Below are 8,040 nucleotides of genomic sequence, written 5' to 3' on the forward strand. Positions count from 1 at the left end.
GTCTTCCACCAAGGGTTCACATTCGGTCATGGCTGCCACCTGCTCTCATCCATCCATCTGCTGGAATGTTCCGGTCTCTCTGCCTCCCTCTGTTCACCTCTCAGCCTTGAACACAGTGACTGCATGGAGGAGTTTCCACACCTCCATCATCCCTTCATCTTTCTCTTTCTTTATTTCCCAGTTTCTTCCAGATTCTACACACACACAACTACTGAATGCTTCCTCATGCCCTCTCTCTCTTCCCCCTACTCAACGCTCTCTCTCGCTCTCTCTCACTCTCTTTCTTTTCTTCTGTGTATTTTTCTGTCGAACCACCAACAAACAAATATTCACACGTACAAAAACACATACACAAACACGCACACACACACAAACAAATGCAAATACCCACACAACCACATGAAACATGAATACAGGCACACCAAGGAAGCACACATGCACACAAGTACACATACATTACAGACACACATACTCACATATTACATACACATACAGACACACACAAACACATTTCAGACACACACACACACTCAGAATACACACAAGCACAACTATTAAAGACACAAACACATACACATACACACGCAAGCACACACTCACACATTACACACAAACACACACACACACACACAGTCGCATGTTTCAGACACATACATGTACACTCGCACATTACAAACACCCAACACACACACACACACACTCACACAGTACAGACACACACACACGCACACTTACACATTACAGACACGCACACACACAAACACACACACACACTCAAACATTACAGACAAACACACACACATTGCCTCTCCCACAGCCGTACGCTTCTATTTCCCTGTGCCCATGTGATTTGCCTAACAATAAGTGGTTCTGCCCAAGGTCAGATAAGAGAAGCAGAACGAGGGAGACCCGGCTCCACTTCTTTCATCCATGGTTCCTCTCTCTCTCTCTCTCTCTCTCTCTCTCTCTCTCTCTCTCTCTCTCTCTCTCTCTCTCTCTCTCTCTCATTCTCTCTCTCTCTCTCTCTCTCTCTCTCTCTCTCTCTCTCTCTCTCTCTCTCTCTCTCTCTCTCTCTCTCTCTCTCTCTCTCTCTCTCCCTCTCTCTCCCATCATCTCTCTCTCCACATAGCTTTCAAATTATCTCCCCAGCACATAATAATAATTACTAGGGACGGAAACACAGAGATAAGACCACAGGAGAGAGAGAGAGAGAGAGAGAGAGAGAGAGAGAGAGAGAGAGAGAGAGAGAGAGAGAGAGAGAGAGAGAGAGAGAGAATGGGAAAGTAGTAGTGTTTGAGAGAAATGGACTGGGAGAATGGGAGTGTGTATGAGAGAGAGAGAGAGAGAGAGAGAGAGAGAGAGAGAGAGAGAGAGAGAGAGAAAGAGAGAGAGAGAGAGAGAGAGAGAGAGAGAGAGAGAGAGAGAGAGAGAGAGAGAGAGAGAGAGAGACTGGGAGAGTGACAGTGGTTGCGAGAGTAAGAAAGAGAGAAAGACGGAGAGTGACTGAAAGAGAGAGAGAGAAAGAGAGAGAGAGAGAAACTGAGAGAGTGGCAGTGTGTGTGTGAGCGAGAGACAGCGAGAGATTAAGAGAGGGGCAGTGTGTGTGAGAGAGAGAAAGAGAGAGAGAGAGAGAGAGAGAGAGAGAGCGAGAGAGAGAGAGAGAGAGAGAGAGAGAGAGAGAGAGAGAGAGAGAGAGAGAGAGAGAGAGAGAGAGAGAGAGAGACAGAGAATGAAGTCCATTTTTGTGAAAAAAGTCTTGCACGTTTGGGCGTGTGTCCCTGATTCATGAGAACCCCGGATACGTAAACAATGACGCCATCGCTCCATCCCCTGGTCGGGCAACGTTAGATTTCTCTCTCTCTCTCTCTCTCTCTCTCTCTCTCTCTCTCTCTCTCTCTCTCTCTCTCTCTCTCTCTCTCTCTCTCTCTCTCTCACTCTCTCTCTCCCTCTCTTTCTCTCATTCTCTCTCCCTCCTTCTCTCTCTCCACATAGCTTTCAAATTATCTCCCCAGCATATAATAATAATTACTAGGGACGGAAACACAGAGATAAGACCACAGAAGCTATGGAGAGAGAGAGAGAGAGAGAGAGAGAGAGAGAGAGAGAGAGAGAGAGAGAGAGAGAGAGAGAGAATGAAGTCCTGTCCACACGGCTACGATTTTTGTGAAACAACCTGGAAGTCTTGCACGTTTGGGCGTGTGTCCCTGATTCATGAGAACCCCAGATACGCAAACAATGACGCCATCGCTCCATCCCCTGGTCGGGCAGCGTTAGGTTTCTGTCACTCTCTCTCTCTCTCTCTCTCTCTTTCTCTCATTCTCTCTCCCTCCTTCTCTCTCTCCACATAGCTTTCAAATTATCTCCCCAGCACATAATAATAATTACTAGGGATGGAAACACAGAGATAAGACCACAGAAGCTATGGAGGGAGAGAGAGAGAGAGAGAGAGAGAGAGAGAGAGAGAGAGAGAGAGACACACACACACAGAGAGAGATCTCTTGGCCAAGAAATAAGAGTTGAGGAAGAAATGGTTGGATTGGACGTTGAATCGGAGAGAGTGAATTGGCAGTGTGTGAGAGAGAGAGACTGGGAGAGTAGCAGTGTGTGTGTGTGTGAGAGAGAGAGAGGGGGGGGGGGGGGGTGAGAGGGACAGAGAGAGACAGAGAGAGAGGGAGAGAAGGAGAGGGAGAGAGAGAGAGAGAGAGAGACGGTGAGAGTGGCAGTGTGTGAGAGAGGACGAGAGAGAGAGAAACTGTGAGAGTGGCAGTGTGTATGAGAGAGAGAGAGAGAGAGAGAGAGAGAGAGAGAGAGAGAGAGAGAGAGAGAGAGAGAGAGAGAGAGAGAGAGAGAGACAGAGAGAATGAAGCCCTGTCCCCATGGCTACGGTATTTGTGAAGAAATGCAGAAGTCTTGCACGTTTGGGCCGACCGTCCAGAAGGACACAGAGTTTTCCCCAGAAACGCAAATGATGACGCAATCGCTCCTCCCACCGGGTGGGCCACGGTGGGTATTTCTTTAGCTTCCTGTTTGGATTGGTCATTCCCCCGAGATGAAACCTGTTGATAAATATACAGCGTTTCTACAGCTAGATGCATCTTTGCAACAAGTCCATCATTATGGAGATAATCTTGCCACACTGCCCAGAAAAAATGGGGGGGAAAGATTGTTTTCGTTGATGTGGATACGGCCTCAGAGAGCCTGAGAGGGTGGCTGTGTGTGAGAGAGAGAGAGAGAGAGAGAGAGAGAGAGAGAGAGAGAGAGAGAGAGAGAGAGAGAGAGAGAGAGAGAGAGAGAGAGAGAGAGAGAGAGATGGGGGGGTAAAGGGACAGAGAGTAGGTGACGAGTACAGAGGCAGTAAGAAGTAGAACACGTAGAAAAGAGACAACCAATGAGATGAGGAAACAATATATACACAGTGTGAGTGGGGAAGCAGAACTAGCACCTGAAGAAAACTAACATTGGAAATATATGGTAAAATTCAAGTGTTGTGTGTTTAGTTACTCTCCTGATCATGGGGGAAATATCAGCAACACTTCACAACAAGGATAATTTAAGAACCCTTCAGTTAATGCAGTAACATAAATAAACAGTTAAAGGCGTCATTCCATGAGAAACCGTTTAATCTTGTTCCTTTTGAAATACGAAAAAGGTCACTCGGAGTTGCATTTGCATGCTGAACGTAAAAATTTTCTTCTACCTCGATTGCCTGCATTAGCAAATGAAAGAAAATAGACGCATAAACGAGCAAATTAGAAAAGCATCACCAACTGATATTGGTTGGTGAATTAGTATTCATGGGCTCGCCCACCTTGGCTTGCGACAGCCCACGGGACTACAGTATTGATTTTGCGGCCAGGTGACACAAAGCTCATATCGGCAGGTAGGAGGTAACAGCAAGGTGCTTACATTGCAGAACAAGTTTGTGCCTGTGCTATTTGAGGCGATAACAAATCAACGTTGCATCTCTTGGTATAGAAAGAAGGGTAGAGGAAGCAATGGTTGGATTGGACATTCATTCATTCATTCATGGGGCGCAGCGGGAGACACGTGAGAGCCCGTGGTGCCCAGGCCGCAGGGCACCACGGGCTGGGCACCACGGCCCGGGCACGATGGGAGATGCGGGAGTGCCCGGGCCGCGCAATGTCCAATCCAACCATTTCTTCCTCAACTCTTATTTCTTGGCCAAGAGATCTCTCTGTGTCTCTCTCTCTCTCTCTCTCTCTCTCTCTCTCTCTCTCTCTCTCTCTCTCTCTCTCTCTCTCTCTCGCTCTCTCTCTCTCTCTCTCTCTCTCTCTCTCTCTCTCTCTCTCTCTCTCTCTCTCTCTCTCTCTCTCCTCTCTCTCTCTCTCTCTCTCTCTCGCTCTCTTCTTCTCCCTCTCTCTGTGTGTCTCTCTCTCCATCTCCCTCTATCTTCCTCTTTCTCCATCTCCCTCTATATGTGTGTGTTCCTCTCCTTCTCCCTCTCTCTGAGTCTCTCTGGAAGTTTAATTGGTTTTATTAAAAAAAAATAAAAAAATGCAGTCCATTACTGTGACGGACAGTGCTGTTAGCTAATCAGAGGCGAGACATTTGCATGTCATGAAATCCTGCCGTTTCTCCCCGTCCACCACCTCCACCACACTAGAACGGGCTGAAACAGGAGCACCAAAGCATTTTTTTTTCACAAAAAACTACTCACAGGGCATTCATTGCTACTAGTGACCGCCGCCAAATTAATGAAAAAATGATGCAATGACTCCTTTAAATAACAGTGAAGTAACGCTCAACCTATCATTTGCTATTGATGTTCATGTTTCCAAATAGTGTTAATGTTAACTAAGGTTATGGTGTTCATATTAATTAAATAGAGTTAGGGTAAGAGTTAACCCTGGCAAACTAACCCTTACCTTAGCCTTAACCCTAACACTAACCTCTATGCTAATGCTGTATAACAATTATTACTGCATTAATCAATGTAAACTATTGCTTACTAGACCATAAGTTCAAAGTTAATTAACTAACTAATTTAGTTGAAGGAAGGGGAGGAAGGGGAGGAAGGGTGGGAAGGGGAGGAGGGGAAGGGGTTGAATCACTGTTCGTTAATCGTTAGCTCACGTTTATGTCTGCAATAAGTTATGCTGATTATTGAATGTACCCTTAAGTGTTACCAACATGTTTTGGTTCTCTTAGTTAAAGTTGTGCGTGGGATGAATCAGTGTGAATTGTCATCCAATCACGTCTGAATGGAGAGAGCTGGTGGTCACCCAACAAAGAAAATTGCTTTCCTTCTTCTTTAATGTAGAAATGTGGTTCGGTGGCATCTCTGCACCTGTGACACGAACACACAGAGCCAGCCTCCGCAGGGGTCAGATTGGCATTTAGCAGGAAAATGAAGAGTCTGCCTAATTGATTATAGTTCCAAAATCACTTGACTGAAAAAATAGGATAAATCCAGTGTGTGTGTGTGTGTGTGTGTGTGTGTGTGCGTGTGTGAGTTTTTAGCCGTCCACCTGCTCTCGCTCGCTCCCCTGGCTCCTCGTAATGACTCCGCCCGAGTGCTGTACTAGTCCTGCACAGGGACACACACACTAACTATTACATGCAGATACTTACATATACACACACACACACACACACACACACACACACACACACACGCAAGCACGCACGCACACACACACACACACACACACACACACACACACACACACACACACACACACACACACACACACACACACACACACACATACACACACATATACACACATACACACACACACACAGACTCCAATCTCGTTGTCCAATCGAGTGCCCTGCCCTGGTATGACCCTTGACCTGTAGATAAAGGGCAGCAGGGTCACCCTCCAAGTCCCTGAGCTCCTATACCATCCCGACCAGGGTACAGCAGAACCTCTGGGGGAGGGGCTCAGAGCCTGGGCAGGAAACTAGAAACTGACAGGGGTGGAGTTACGCCTTGTATCCTGTTTCGTCACAGAGATGTTCTGCCATAGAAAACTAATTTGCTCAAGTGGATGAGGCTTCCATGATGGGCTTTAATTTGTGCAATTCTACAGTGTCTACACGGTGTTGATTTAAAACCATTACAAACACTTTAATACAGATTACTACTGCTTCCCGGAACTTGAATGGTCGCAACAAATATGAACTGAAAGGTAGATAGACGCCCCGTTCAAACCGGTCTGTCATTTGATCCATGATTAGTCATATAAAGTTGGTTTGGTGGGACAACAACTCCACCCACAGCAACACTCCTAGACTGCACCCGCCTTCTACCCAACCCCACCGCCCCCCCTCACACTACCCCATCAACTCAACCCCACAGCCCCCCCTCACACTACCCCATCACCCCGACAACCATCCCCCCCAAAACCCCAGAGGATCTGCTATCAGCTATCAGCCGGGCAGCGGCCTTCTGCTGTGGCCTGATATCCACCGCTGGTCAGTGGGGGAGAGGGGGGAGGGGGGAGGGAGGGGAGGGGAGGGGGGAGGAGGATTCAGGGAAAGTAGAGATTCAGAGAGAAATAGAAGAAGAAACAGAGACTGGGTCTCAACCGTCAGACGGTGTGTGTGTGTGAAAGATGTCTAGCGTTTTGTTTACTTTCAGTGACTTACGGTGATCTTTTGGTTGAGAATGTCCTTAAGGAGCAGTAAGTTGTGAGCACAACTTACTCAAGTGTGTATCTCAGTGTTTTTTATTATTTATGTTTTTTCGATCTCGATCTCAGACACACGCACGCACGCACACACGCACGCCGGTCCTGACGGTACTAATGTACTAATCATCCTGTGTGTCTGCATGTGTGTGTGTGCGTGTGCATGTGTGTGTGTGTGTGTGTGTGTGTGTGTGTGTGTGTGTGTGTGTGTGTGTGTGTGTGTGTGTGTGTGTGTGTGTGTGTGTGTGTGTGTGTGAGGGGGGACTCCGGAGGAAGGAAGGAACACAGCAGGTGTTGTTGTTCTTGTTGACAAATGAAATGAAAAGGTGAAATATTTTAAAAAATAAAGAGGGAAAAGTAAAAATGTAAAAAAAAGAAAGAGTCAAAGTAAGAATGAGAGTGGGAGGTAGTTTGGACACATGGTTTAATTTCACTTTGCTCTCAAGTTCACTGCAGCTCTGGTATTTTCGAACATGTATTATCTCATTAACTACTGACCATTAGTGGGTCAAGAGAGGCCACACACAACATAATTACAATGAACATTATTAACAACTTGATAAACTGATAAAAACTTGTATGAAACAGACACACAGGAAATAAGTGGTTGATTTTTCAAAAGTTGTAGAAGTGTGTGACGTTTACATACATGTAAGCATGTACTTTGACAATGCATGATTATAAATAGGCTACCATTTAGAAAGCCATCCGAATGGGAGTATTATTCTGTTCCCCACAGAAGTTGCAACGATCTGACAGTTAAACTAGTTTACATGTTAGAGTAATGTCTGAATTTTTCATTTCATGGAACAAGTTAGAACAGTAGTCTGTGTAAGGAAAAAAATAGTAACATAAAAAGCAATTAATATTCACAGTATGGAGGATTTAAGGCAACATTTTAATTCTATTTACAATAGAAGCTTTAGGAGGGCTGACACATCTCACTTTGCCATAGAAAACAATTATTCAGAAATAGCTGTTATGAATAGTCTCCGTGGGATCTGCTAAAAAGCTGACATCTGAAACACATCTGATTTGCATACCTGTCCATACAAAATCCCCCGTTGCCCTACCCCAACTGATTCTCAGGCACACCTTATCTGTGTGTTTTTTAGCTCTAAAACCTGCCACTGACTGGGCTGTTAACCCTTCAGAAATTCATCATTTGGTGGATTGATTAAAAGATGAGTGAACTTATTATGCATTAAAGCGTTGTGTCAAAGCCCTGGCACACGGAGATAGCAGCCTTATCTCCCTTCAAACCCCCCAGCCTGATAAGAGACAACATGGGTGGGGAGGAGGGGGAGGATGGGGAGGAGGGGAGATGGGGGAGGAGGGGAGGAGGGGAGGAGGGGAGGAGGGGGAGGAGGGGAGATGGGGGAGG

This window comes from Gadus morhua, chromosome 4 (genome assembly GCF_902167405.1).
Source record: "Gadus morhua chromosome 4, gadMor3.0, whole genome shotgun sequence".
NCBI lineage: Eukaryota > Metazoa > Chordata > Actinopteri > Gadiformes > Gadidae > Gadus > Gadus morhua.